Source organism: Petaurus breviceps, unplaced genomic scaffold, assembly GCF_028583685.1.
Source record: "Petaurus breviceps papuanus isolate PSGF00001 unplaced genomic scaffold, PetGlider_PUasm1.0 37, whole genome shotgun sequence".
NCBI classification, from domain to species: domain Eukaryota; kingdom Metazoa; phylum Chordata; class Mammalia; order Diprotodontia; family Petauridae; genus Petaurus; species Petaurus breviceps.
The window spans coordinates 55,991,780-56,005,950 of record NW_027186296.1 but is presented as its reverse complement, the minus strand read 5'-3'; the positions used below and the strand labels follow the sequence as shown (position 1 = coordinate 56,005,950).

At 36.4% G+C, this 14,171-nt stretch overlaps 1 long non-coding RNA gene across 2 annotated transcripts in view; it reads right to left on the bottom strand.

Annotated features, from left to right (window-relative positions):
* LOC138168569 (uncharacterized) overlaps positions 1–14,171 on the bottom strand; it is a 102,120-nt gene that overhangs the window by 75,780 nt on the left and 12,169 nt on the right. The window contains exon 1 of one of the 2 annotated variants that reach the window (XR_011170141.1): positions 13,540–13,701. The exons of the other annotated variant lie outside the window; for it this stretch is intronic. This is a non-coding gene — a long non-coding RNA (uncharacterized lncRNA). Of the gene's footprint in view, positions 1–13,539; positions 13,702–14,171 lie in introns of those variants that run through there. 2 annotated transcript variants of the gene reach the window in all.

Genomic DNA, 14,171 nt, shown 5'->3' with positions numbered 1-14,171 from the left:
GCAATGTATTGCTGTCTTGAAAAGTGACAAGGTTAGTATAACACTTAGTAAAGAAGATCACCCCTTTCATTACATTCAATATTGATCATATACTTACATGAATTCTGTGATTTCTTTTAGTGTTCAAAATATATGATAGACATCAAAAACTTTTAATGTTAAAGATGAGAGCTATGAAGATGATTGAAGTAGTGGAAAATCACACTTGAGAGCAAAGGTTAAAGGAACTAACATTACATAACCTGGAAAAGAGGTATTTTTGAGGTGTTGATTTTTCTCCCCAAGATAAGAGAGATTGTTAAATAGGGTGTAGAGACAAGTTATTCACAATCAATGTTAGACCCAAACAAAAGGTTTAAAGTATAACCCAAGAGATTGAGATATGAAGAAGACTATGCCACTGGTGAGTGTGGTTAAACATTGGTATGAGTTAACTAGGTAGCCTGTGAATATGACTCTGAAGGTCTTTTAAAATATTTAAGATTTTTATCAGTCTAGGATGAATTACAGTCCTGAGAGCAGGAGGGATGGCCTAGATAATTTTCTGAAGCTTTCCATTACCCTTCTGTTTATCTTTTTAGCTCCTGGTCTAGAAAGTAGTATCAAACCACACCTGAGCAAATTCTGTTACCTTCCAATTTCTTATCTTTTCTTTAACACTAGACTGATGGCAATGACTCAAATTAGCAGATTAAGGAGCTGCCTAATCTTAGCTCCACCCCATCTCACCCTCTTATCATATAAAACCTAGTAGAGAAGTCCTTAGCAATGCATTAAATTAAAAAAAAATAGAAAAAAGAAGAGTCAAAGTGAAACAAATCAGCATGGTATAAGTGATACAGTGAAACTGCAAAAGAACACAATCAGCTTATGACCAAGAAACTGGCAGTTCTCTCACAAAAACAAATGATGGATAGATGATAGAGAGAGAGAGAGAAAGAGAGACAGAGAGACAGAGAGAGAGAGAGAACATTTTAAAATTCCTTATTACATTTTAGGCAGTGTGTTAAGTGCTAAATACCCGCAAAAAAAGAGAATTTCTGTCCTCAAAGAACTTAGATTCTAGTAAGGAAAGGCAATATATGAGAGGGAAGAAGAAGTGAAGGTGAGAAGGGGGTAAGGCTGATGGCAATGAGGTCTAAAAGTCTGAAGAGTGAGGAGTAGAGCCAGGAGTGAGGGTATACATGCTCCAGGCATCTCATGAAATGACAGTGAAAGCCAGGAATTCACCAATCAGAGGAAAGGACTTCAAGGTGAAAAGGCAGCTAGTCAGGTGGTGGAAAAAATTAAATGGAGAAGCAATAGAAGTTTTACCAATAAGTTCATAGTAAAGCAAGGATGCCTTCTCCCATTATTATTTGACATGGTTCTAGAAATGCTGATGATTGTAATAAAACAAGGGAAATAAAGTCATAAATACTGGAAAATAAGAGACTAAATTATTCTTGTTTGAAGATGATGAGATGCTTAGAATAAGGCAGAGAAATAAAAAGAAACTAATTGAACAAAATCCAGGAAAAAATAACAGGTAAAACCCTTTAGTAATAACTATAAAACACATAAAAATAATGTTGGATAAATTGACCAAAACACGCTAAAGATATATAAATAAAATGAGAAAAATGTTCTTTATAAAAATAGAATGACAAATAATCATATAGAGAGCCATTAGTCATTGTTAGGTAATCTTAATATTAAGAAAATGATATTATTGCCCAAGTTAATTTATATATTTAGTTCTTTACCTAGCAAACTGCCATAAGGGACACAACAACATTCACAAAACAATAATAATATTCATCTTTAGGATCAAAAGATTTACAATACTGGAAGAAATAATGAAAAAAGTAAGAATAAAACATTTCTATAACTTTATATTATAATCATCAAATTATAATAATCATCAATATTATTTGGTAAAGTTGAGTGTAGTGGCACTTGTTGGAGAGGCTGAGGTTGTTGAATTGCTTGCATTTGGACTAGACATATTAAGTCCAAAGACAGTATGGTGAGCCCCCAGTGGAGGTAGGGAAGGTCAAGAGCCTGTCTATTGAGACAAGCTAGCTCAAGTGAAAAAAAAAAAACTTTCAGGTCAAAGTTTTTGTGAAAATCAGCAGAGAGATGGGCTCCATAAATTGTCCTTGCACTTCCAGCCTTGGTGAGATAGTGCAATCCAGTCTTTGAAAAAATAAAATAAAATAAAGCAGTAGAAAATAGAAAAGGAGAATAGATAAGGAAGAATGAGAAGACTCTCAATGATCCATTTTTTATTAAACCTGAGAACATATATTATTTTTTGAAAAAACTACCTCTTTGATAAGAACAGAGAGGAAATGTGGAACATAGTTTGACATAAGTAAGCTTTAAATCAGCATTTGACATCATAAATCACAGTAAAGCCAAAATGGATACAAATCCTGAATTTTTAAGTTTGCAACATAACATCAGAAGAGAAGGGTATCTGGTACTTTTTCACAGAACTGATTGGGAAAAACATTTTTAACCAATAAAGGAATAAAGAAGATATCAAAGGATAAAAATGCGTAATTCCAATTACATGAAATTGAAAAGCCTTCTCAAAAAATTAATGCCACTGGGAAATTGTCATTTGGGAAAAATGTTTACATCGAATCTCTCTGATAAAAAATCCAATAGCCAAGATATCATATACGTAAGAAACTAACATAAAATATACAAGATCAATATATATTTCTTTTCTTTTTCTTTTTTTAAGCAATCAGTGTTAAGTAACTTGCTCAAGGTTACACGGCCAATTATTTCTGGGTGTGGTGCTGAGTATCTGAGCCCAGACTTTGATACAGGTCATCCTGACACTGGAGCCAGTGTTCTTACTCGCTGAGCCACCTGGCCGCCCCTAAGCAATTGGGGTTAAGTAACTTGCTCAAGGTTACATGGCCAGGTGTTTCTGGGTGGGTGCTAAGTGTCTGAGCCCAGGATTCGATCTCCAGGTCATCCTGACACTGAAGCTGGTGCTCTTACTCGCTGTGCTACCTGGCCACCCCTCAATATATATTTCTTGATGTGGTCTAAGGATATGAACAAACATTTCCCACAAAAAGAATTACAAATTTTTAATGACCTCATTAATAAAGGCTCCAAATCACTAATAATAAGAGAAATCTTAATTAAAAGAACTTTTTATTTTACAATAAGCAAATAGGCAAAAATGACAAAAATGGAAATGTTTAACATCAGAGAAGCAATGGGAAGATAGGCAAACAAATATACTGTTGATGAATCTTTTAATTTGTGTAACCTGTGGAATGTTATTTGGAATAATGATTTTTAAAAGTTACTAAATTGTCCATACTTTTGAACTCAGAGATCCATTGCTGGGCTGTAATGGGGATGCAAATTTGAAAGATCTTCCCTGCCCCTAGGCTAAAGTGCACCTGGAGCCTGGGGTGGGAGGCTTGTTTTTCAGTAGATACTTTTTGATTGGCCAGTGGATCCAAAAGGTTGTTACATTCTCTGAGCCAGGAGAAGGCTATATAAGCCCTGATGTGTAGCTTTGTTTTGGGGGCTCACTTTGAGAAGTGTTCTGTGATTTGATATGGATTCTGGGAAGCCGTTGTCCTGAGCCCCCCCCCTTTTTGAAAAACCCAGATGTTGAAAGCCAGATGTTGTTTGGTATGGATGTAATGGTTGGACAGTTTGAAATCTGTCTACTAGATCTGTTTCTGTCTTGATAATTCTGCCTGTGTACTTTGAAGTTCGGGGTGCTGACCTTTTCCCCTGAACAAGGTAAACGATATATGTCTGACTGATTAAAGTGAGCTTGTTAACCCATTTTGAGTTGCTTTCCTTTATCAAAGCAGATCCAAGAACCTGTGCTAGCAGCCACCCTGGGAACGCTGGGGTGCTTGCTGCTACATGGGCATATCAAGTGGGTCAAAGAAAGAACAAAGGTGCCAAACACACTAAAATATTCATAACAATACTTTTTGTGATAGGAAAGAACTGGAAATAATGTAGATGTCTATCAAATGTAGAACAGCTAAACAAATTTCATTATATAAATGTAATGGGATATTATTGAACAATAAGAAGTTAGCATGAATAATTCGGAGAAACATAGGACTAATATGAATTGATACAAAGTAAAGGAAGAAGCACCAGGAAAGCAATATATACAATGGCTATAATTGTGTTAATTAAAAAATAATGGACTCAAAATGAAAACTGTGTAATTGTAAACAACCAAGATTGACCCTAGAAAAGAGCTAAGAAAATACATACCTCACTATTTTTAATGATTAGGTGGCATGCTATAGTTGTGCAGCATTGCTTATATTTGCAGATGTACATGATATTGATTTTATTAAACTGATTTTCTTCCTATATTTAGAAATTAACATCATATACTAACAAAAGGTATTAAAAATCAGAAATATGGTAAACATAAAATTCCAGGCAGAAAAGGATTTTAGTTTGAAATGTTATCATGTCTAATGTTAGGCCCCTTAGGAGTATGACCACAGTAGACAGTTAAACAAAGAATAATGAAAAAAGTCTTTAATAGCAGTTCTCCTTCTATGTTGAATTTCCCATTTTGTTACAGATAACTCTAATACCCAGGCACATAGCACCCTAATCATCCCTTCCCAGTCTCATTGGTAAAAGGAGAGGAAAAAGGTGTTTTTTAGCAATCATATGGTAACTATTCAGAAATACAATGTTTCAATAGAATCCATAAGCAACAGGTGTTATCTCTCTGGACCTTAGAATTAAGATCCGCTGGAGTATGAAGGTCAGTAGAAAGTCAGCACAGTGCTTGGTGCCTGTTATAATTACATGACATGTGAACCAACATTCTGTATCTAGCAGGAAATGCATTATCACTCCCTCTGGGTTCCAATTCATAAATAACAGTAAGCTCATTTTTAAAACCCTTAGAATTGCTACATTTTAAATAGACAAGCCGTTCAAATTCCCAGTTTATAGTGGTTTTTCCTTCATATTGGGCAGAAAAATGATTTTTTTGGAAACTTTTTGGCTTTGCTTTGTTCTTTTTCTATTGTCACTTTTTTGTGTAAAGAAAGATAAGCTAAAGTCAAGCACAAATTTGACCCAAATTCAAATTTTAAGACTTACATTTCTGTTCTTACCAAAAATACATGAGAAAATTATCACAGGGGTGGCCAGGTAGCACAGCAAGTAAGAGCACCGGCTCCAGTGTTGGGACAACCTGGAGATCGAATCCCGGGCTCAGACACTCAGCACCACACCAAGAAATAACTGGCCGTGTAACCTTGAGCAAGTTACTTAACCCAGATTGCTTAAAAAAAAAAAAAATTATCACAGAATCAGCTAATTAACCAATTGAAGCAATCACAAATTAAAAAAGATTTTATGTTGTACATCATCTTCTAGTATGCTTCTTACATGAAGCATAAGAGGGTTGATTGCACAGTATCCATATAGTGATAGTTTGAAATTGCAAGCTTGCAGATTTTTTCTATGGCAGTTAGTACAAATCAAAATGGAAAGATAGTAAGGTCTTGGAAATTCTGATCAATCTTTCTAGAATCTTGTAAGCTCTCACATTTATTGGACAAAGCAAAAGAAACAAATCATCAGATGAACCAAAATTTGTGTACTTGTAAAAAAGAAAAATGGGTTAGAGAAATTGACTTATGTAATGCAGAGTACTATCTGGACATGGCCCTTTAAAAACTTCCTTTTTAAATCTTATATTCAAGCTTAAATGATAGGTTATCAGCATTTCTATACAGATACTTTCTTTCCAATTATATCCAGGGTAGTTGAGGGAAAAAAAAATTCAAGATTAAAAACTTTGTCAGACTATTAACTGAAGTGAAAGTTGGACTCCCTGATGATTCTAGGCACTAACACAATGAGATATTATAAAGGGAACTTATCAAAAATTTTAATGCAACATAAAAAGAGTACTTCCATTTGCATTTTCCAACATATATAAAATGTTATCCCAACTACATTTTTATTGTTATGACCATCCCAAAATATGGTCTCTGGGAAAATGTGAGGATGTTTCAATGATTTTCAGTACAACTTTTGTTCTTTTTTTCTTTTTTTTGTCTTTCTCTGTCTTTCTCTGTCTCTGTATCTCAGCTTCTGTCTGTCTCTATGTGTGTGTCAGTCTGTCTTCCTTTCTTCAGTAAGAATAAGGCAAAAGAGGACTTATCCTTATACGTTACAGGGATATACACAAGAAACTGCTGATTAGCATCTCTAGCTAAATGGATAGTGGAGCAGACCAGGAAAAATAATATCCCAGAAAATGAATAACACAAATATTCTCAGAATAATACTATATAAATACATTTGCTATAGGTCACATAAAAAATTCATGGTACTCACTGTACAGGTCAAATTACCTTTAAATATTCAATTTCTTTTCAGTGGTAGAAAATCCCAGACATTCTCTGTTTAGAGGCAAAAGGAATGCACCCTATGCTTTATTATCTGCTGACAAATTTGGCTTCTGATTTAAGAACCTCCTTTAGGTTCGAGGTAGTGTTATTTCCAAAAGTATAATAAGAATGTCTTAAATTTATTTTCACTGTAAAATGTTTACATATTAGGCCATCTTTAAATTGCCAGTTGCCAGTTCTTGAAATTGCTATCATTATCATCTTTAGATCAATGTATCCATAGTTTTAATCCCAACAGAATTAATATTTTAACCACTCTGATCTTTAACCCTGATCTGTTAAATTTACATAATAACAGTTGCATTATCTACCTCACAAGATTTTTCTGAAGAGATATTTTGGACATTTTGAAGTGAGATATAAATGCATTATTATTATTAGTGATAATGTTATAAACTTCAGTCATCTAACTTCAATTATCCAGGAAGCACACATATATTACATGAGCTCCTGGCAGCATCCCCAAGAGGGTCAACAGAGAGATTGGATGATTGATATGACAGAAGTATTGGAGACAAGAAGTAATGTGGTCAAGGGCACAAAATGAATCAAGACATGGGACAGGTATACCTTCTTAGACAAGAGGGAAAAAAAGGAAAGAATAGGTAAAACTTGAGAATTTTCAAAGCTTGGAGGAGGCAAGTGGAAGCAACTCATTCTGGAAAGCCTTTATCTTGTCACCAAAGAAGTATGTGAAATGATGCATTATGAATATGACATTCACAGGAGTAGTCAGGAGATTTGGGAGAGAAAAAAAGTCACTATGGAAAAATCAGATAAGGAAACTTTAACTATAAAACTGGAAGACTAACTGTAATGTAATGTCAAGCAAAGGCAACTTCCCAAGGTTCAAAATACCAGCATAGGTGCTCTCCATTTTATTCAGTGAAAAATTAAGAACAGAGAAGATCAAAATATGACATCATTCAAAATACAGCATTTACTAAGTGTGATTCAATAATCTCCAAGTACTACCCCCACGTGTGATTTAATCAAGTACTACCCCACCCTAGGACATTACATTAATTTAATCAATTACAAAGTCCCTCTTCTAAATACTACTCCACCCCTAGGCTGTACATTCATTTCTTCTAAATACTACTCCACCCCTAGGCTCCACATTCATTTAGTCCATCACAAAGCCCCTCTTCTCAAATGGAGATTAGTTTCCAATCATAAGTAAAGTACATTCATTTGTTCAATCACAGAACAGAAAAAGGTCAGAAGTGCTCCACCCTTGGATCACAATTGAATCTACCCCAGAGTTACAACAAGCTTAAGCACAGCACTTAATACCCAAATGGAGGTCTTTTCTTCATCTTGACACAAGGCAAGTTCTCAGCAATCTTTGTTCCTGGGGAGACAAAGCTTAGCAAGTCCACAAGATACATTGCCAGTCTCTTCATTAATTCATTCTCTATCTGCAGAACAGTCCTAGGACCCCTGAAAACATTAGCAAAACCCTCTTCCAGGATTTCTGTAAACATACAACAAGAAAATCCTTCTTCAGGGCTTCTGAACCAACAGCAAGGTTCCAAGAATTCTGCAACAACAGGACCATCCTTCACCAGTGGACAAATCTGGCAAAACAACATCAAAACAGACAGACAAAGTACCAGCGTAACAGCCATGTCTCCTCAGTCCTTGGCAGCTCTAGGTGGCAGCTCTCAAAAGTCCTGGGCAATTCAAAGTGGCCCTCAGCAATCCTCTCAGTCTCTCTCTGCCTCCACGATGCTTCTTCCCAAAAAGTTCTTCTGCCTCTCTCTTGTGTCTCTCCAAATCTATGTCACCAGCTCCTCCCAGTTAAGCCCTCTCTTTTCAAGTCAACAAGTCCATCCCACAAGTGGGATTAACAAGCTCTGGGTTTTAACACAATCAAACCAAAAACCAAGCCAATACAGGGGGATCTTTAAATTCCATTACTATCACACTAACCAATAGCCTTATTCATCCACCTCAGTTATTTAGCATTCAGGAGTCCAACCATCACTTTATATAGCAAGATCCTTTCAGTACTTTAGTAACTAAGCATCTTTTGAGTTAGGTTCACCACACATCCACATTACAATGAATTCTGAGGATAGATAGAGAAGTTTCTAGTATGCAAGGGACACTGTTCATCAGAGTTATATCCCAGAATTGAAGGCAGAATAAAAATAAGACCATAAAAAGTTCAACCACTTCTCTACTACAATGTTTAAGCAGCTAATATCAGCTATCTACCTCATGTTTTTGTTCTTTTATATTTCTAAAAGTGATTACTACTACTAATTAATAATACTAGTTTACTACTACTAATAACCTAACATTTATATAACACTTATTCAGTGCCAAATATTGTGTTAAGTGCTTTACATCTAATAACTTATTTGATAATCACAACAACCATGGAAGGTAGGTGTTGTTATTATTCCCATTTTATAACATACATTTATTAAAGTCTTCCTATGCATGAGGTGCAACAAACACAAAGTTTGGCTTTAAGGGTAATTGCTAGGATTCCTAGACTTTATAGAAATGTCAACCCTAAGATTAGCTTTTGTATCAATTCAGAATATTGTTTTTAATATTAAAGTTATTCAGAAATTCTCATCCACTTTAACACATCCATCATCTCATCAACATGGGTACTCTCACCATCACCAATGACCACATTGCTTCCATATCTTGGTGTAGTATCCTCTTAGGGTCTTTTTTTTTTTTTAAGCAATTGGGGTTAAGTAACTTGCTCAAGGTTATACGGCCAGTCATTTCTGGGTGTGGTGCTAAGTATCTGAGCCCAGATTTAATCCAGCTCATCTCAACACTGGAGCCAGTGCTCTTACTCACTGAGCCACCTGGCCGCCCCTTATGGTCTTTCTTACAGAATGCAAGAAGTAAGAAAAACTTGTTTACTAATTTAGCATAGCAGCTACCCAGGTATTGCTCAGCTGAAACTTCATGGTACTTATTTAGAAGTAAGTTCATGGTAGCTTAGGGTGATCCTACTTGCAGGCACGCATGATGGAGAGTCACTTTCCCACCTTCACTTCAGAGCATGAACAGATATCCTTTGATTGATTCTTATCAGTCATCCTGTCTCAAAGATTCATATAGAGAGGTGCTGGTAAATATTTAACAGCTAACTCCATGGGGAGGGGACAAATATACACTCAAAACAGTTTAAGTTTAAAATGCATTATTAACATTTTCTCCACATTTTTTAAAGTATAAACAATCAACAAGAAAATAAAGCAAGCCCTGAATTATATAGCATTTGCTGATTTCCAAAGTGTTGTTGATAACCCTGGTTTTTTAAATCAGTCCTCAAGTCAGTTCAAGATGCCTAAAGCAAACCTCTACATTCATACCATGTTGATGAATATATTTTAACTGACTGCCAGAATGGAACTCCATGGATATACTAATAAAATGACCTGCTCAGATCCCTGAGCAGTGCTCAGGCTCCCCTTCCTGTTGGCTAAGAAGTGCAACTCTCTGTGTAGCGGGTCCCAGGGTTTAAAGGCAGCTGTCATCTTTTTCCTGAGTTAAAAAAAAAAAAAGAGCAGCAGGCTGCTAAAGCCATTGGATGTCCCAGCACAAATTGAGAAGGGTAGAAAGGGAAAGTTATTTGCAGAAAGAGAGATAACTAGAAAGAAAGACTTCACTTGGTGTTCACTGGACTGTAGGGAAGCGGAGGTGAAAATGGCAAAAGGCTAATTAACAGTCCTATCTAATGAGCTAACAATGAGAATGGGGAGCCTACCTCCACTATGGAGAGGTCAAGTTTCCTAGCTGAACCTGGGCAAACGTCAAGCGCACATAAAGGACAGGAATAAGTACTATGGAGCTTCAGCTGAGCAATACCTGACTAGTTGCTACCCTAAATTCACAAACTACTTTGTCTGTCAGCACAATACCTCTTGTACTTGCGTCTTCCCCTCAATGAAGTTCAGGCCCTCATCAACTCTTACTTGGACTTTTAAAATAAAATTCTAATTGACCTCATTGCCTCTTTCCTTACTACAACCAATTCTCTATAAAGATGCCAATGTGATTTTTCCAAAGGCAGATCAGACAATGTTTTACCCTAATCAACAAACGGATGGCTCCCTATTCCATCTGTGAGAAGATATAAGTTCCCTGTTCGCCTTTCAAAGTCCTTCACAACATGCCCTCAATCAGCACTTGAAAGCTGATGTATATATTAGTCCCCTTCCCTTGCTTTCAGTTTAGCCAGACTTCATATGCAATATACCTGTCTCTACACCTTTGCATTGGCTATTTCCTATGCCTAAAATTTTCCTTACATTTGTCCCCATCATTATCTCCAAAATTCTCTTGTTCAGTCATCTTTTAATCGTGTTCAACTCTTCATGACCCCAATCTGGCGTTTCCTTGGCAGAGATACTAGAGTGGTATGCCATTTCCCTCTCCAGCTCATTTTACAGATGAGGAAACTGAGGCAGAGTTAAGTGCTTTGTCCAGGGTCACCCAGCTTGTGTCTGTGGCCAGATTTGAGCTGAGCTTGAAGATGAGCCTTCCTAATTCTAGGCCTGGCACTCCATTCACTGTACCACCAAATTCTCTTACATGAAGTTCCTGATTCCTCAATTGCTAGTGCCTTCCATGCCAAAAATTACTTCATATTAATTTTGCATATTCTTTGTGTATACTTATGTAGAAAATATACTCTGGGTCATGATCAGATTGCCACATCTCACCTTTAAGATTCCAGATGTATTCTGAAGAGTTCAGAGGTATCTCTCTTTCAATTTCATTGGATCAAATCCCAACAGGTTATATTCCTGTTGCTATTAGCCACTGGTGACCAGAGTTCTAGTTTCATTTAACCACTCAACATCAATTAGCTCTTAGAAAGAATATTTGCTTCAAAGATATAGTAAGGACAAAAGCACAGGCATTTTCCCTCAACACCTTAGTAGCACAGTTTCATATGCTACCTTGTTTCTGAAGCAAGAAGGCTTTTACTAAACATGGTTCCCACATAGCACTGGTTCCATCAATTTCATGTCCAAATACGGATTATTACCAAATGATTCCTACTCTCAGCTACCACTAGTCTGGGCGGTCCAGAAGATCACTCCTTACCATAAAGGCTCACATGGCTACACAGTTTAGCATAGGCTCAGAATCATGGAAGCCCTGATCTTCAGTGGCTCTCTGAGGCTTACTTTCCTAGCCTTTAACACTAAGTCAGAGCCTCTAGGTTTATCTCATTTACCTAAAATGGAAAAGAATAAATTGTAAAGCAAGAGGACCCACGCCTGTTTTAATATGTCAGCCTCAGAAGAGAGAAGATCCATGGTCTCTCCCCTTGTCTCTCATTTGAGTAAAGGAGTAAAACCAAGAGAGAGTAGTCAATAAAATGAGTAATCAAGCCCCTGATTGGCTAGTACTTTTTGAAGGCAACCATAAATCCCGTTACATAGCCAGTCAACAGAGACTGCCATGGACCACAGTGTTACGAGAATCAAACTAATAATAAAATGTGTACTTATGCTCCAAGGTCTCTCCAAGACACTTAAATTACACTTCTACCACCCCCTGAGAAGCAAACTAGGTACACTGCTCATACCTAAGATGTTCCCATCATGATAAGACTTGTCAGAATGTGTATTCTCCTGGCATAGCTTTTGAGCTACCAAAGTCATCTCTATAAATGAAATTTTAAAAAGCATTTATCATATGTTTGCTATGTGTCAAGCATTGACATGTTCTAGGCTATAAACACAATAGCAAAGACTGTTCCTGTCCTCAAGGACCTTATATTCTAATGGGAAAAACAACACACATAGAGTAATAGTGGCCAGGAAAGCAACTTGATCCTCAAGGAAACAGGCATGGTAAGTGGGGCTATAAGGGAGCAGTAATCCCATTCAAGAGCTTAGATGGAGTTTATTTGATCATGGCCCCAGAAAACACAAAAATTGAATAGGTCTTACTCTCAAGAAACATATTTTTTTAAAAGAAATAACATGTACACATATGCAACAATTGTTGTATGAGGCCATGCCTCGTACTGATCCAAGACCCCTACACAGCATACATCAGACTTGGGGAAATGAACAATGATGAAAGTGATGATTAATTCCAGCATATGGCCGCCCAATTGAATTTTGCCAACTTAGCTTATTCACAACACATTTACCCATACCCAACTCCTTATAACTTTGGATTTTGAGAAACTAAAGATGCAACTCATTGTCCTACAGAGGAAGAACTAAACTTTAGCATCCATTAAATAAGTTATTGGGACCTTTTCATTCAACTCATCCAATTCATTTAAAATTCATTGTTTTTCCTATGTACAAAATCAAGTCTTTTTTCCAAATCAGTTTCAAATAATGAAACTTAGTGATGTCGGTTTCTTTTTATTTATCACTGGTAATTTTTTAGATAAACATGAAAGAGATTTTAAAAACCAAATAGTCTAAAAATCAAGGAAGGAAATGTATTTTTAAGACTGACTTTTGACAAGTTAGATCATTTATCTTTCCATTCAAAAAGCTACCATATTGCTGACTCACTGTGCCCCAGGTATTTTATTGTTACACTCATCTTCTGCTCTAAGACTCAACGTTGTTTATTTTTTTCAATCACAGCTATTGCTACAATATCAATTTTAACTTCAGACATGCAGTGTGCCATCTGGTTTTATAGAACAAACCTATTTTTACATAGTAGAATTTGCAATAAGGGAAACAGGCACACTCAGGGTTTACTGAGCTTCTATTTTTAACCTGACTTTTTTTCACTTCTATCTGGGGCCCCTTGAACTGGGTGGGCTTTTTCCTCCTAGTTCATGCTTTATCTCTTTGTAAAGTTGAATGATTAGGAATAAAAGTTACTGAGTAAACAGGGTAGAAGTCTCAATAACGGATCTTTTGTTCATATACATTTCACTGTCTTCAGTTTGAAAAGTCAGGGAATGGCTATCATCTTCACACTAATAATATCCTTCAGTAAATGATAAAGTCAAGTCCAAAGTAAACCTAGACGTTTTATCAGAATGTCAAAACTATCCCCTTACAGCTCTGTACTTGCCAACTGTGCATCCTTTTCCTCCACAAAGACTCCCTACACATTAAAAGGCACTTACGAAAGTTGGTGTTTGTTTGCCGGAGTGAAGCTTGCCCTCTCGTTGCCAGTCACCCCAGTTGTCATTCTGATCAGAGGAAGAAAAGTATTCTTTACAGTTAGACTCGATCCTTTGTGATCACTTAACTCGAGTCTGGGGGAGAATTGGAGTTCCCTGCTAAGTTACTCTTTCATTTTCCTCTCATTAACATTAACTGATGGGTCGATTCTGGATTTTGAAAAAAAAGAAAAAGGTCTATTTCTCTTAGGTAATGTGGATAACACTGGTCTAATAGTTATCTTTCAGCCCTGTTGTCACAGAAGATGAATCAAAAAGGATTTGCCTACCTAGATAATCTTAACAGATGGCCTTTCTTTATTTAGAAGAAAGGTAAACATCTCTCTACCTTCTTCTCTAATCCCAAATTCAACAACCTATGGAAATGGAGAAGGGGCCTTTTTGTCCCCATTGGTTGGTAGCCAAATATTAGCAAAATAGATGCAGTGCATTAGACCAACAGAAACAAGTGAAATATTTAGAAAAATCCATGTTCATTCTCATTTTAAACACTGTGGTTTCTAATTCTGGATTTTTTTCCCCTAAGTCTTCTGACTTTGGCATTCCTAAGTGAAATATCACTATTCTCAGTGATG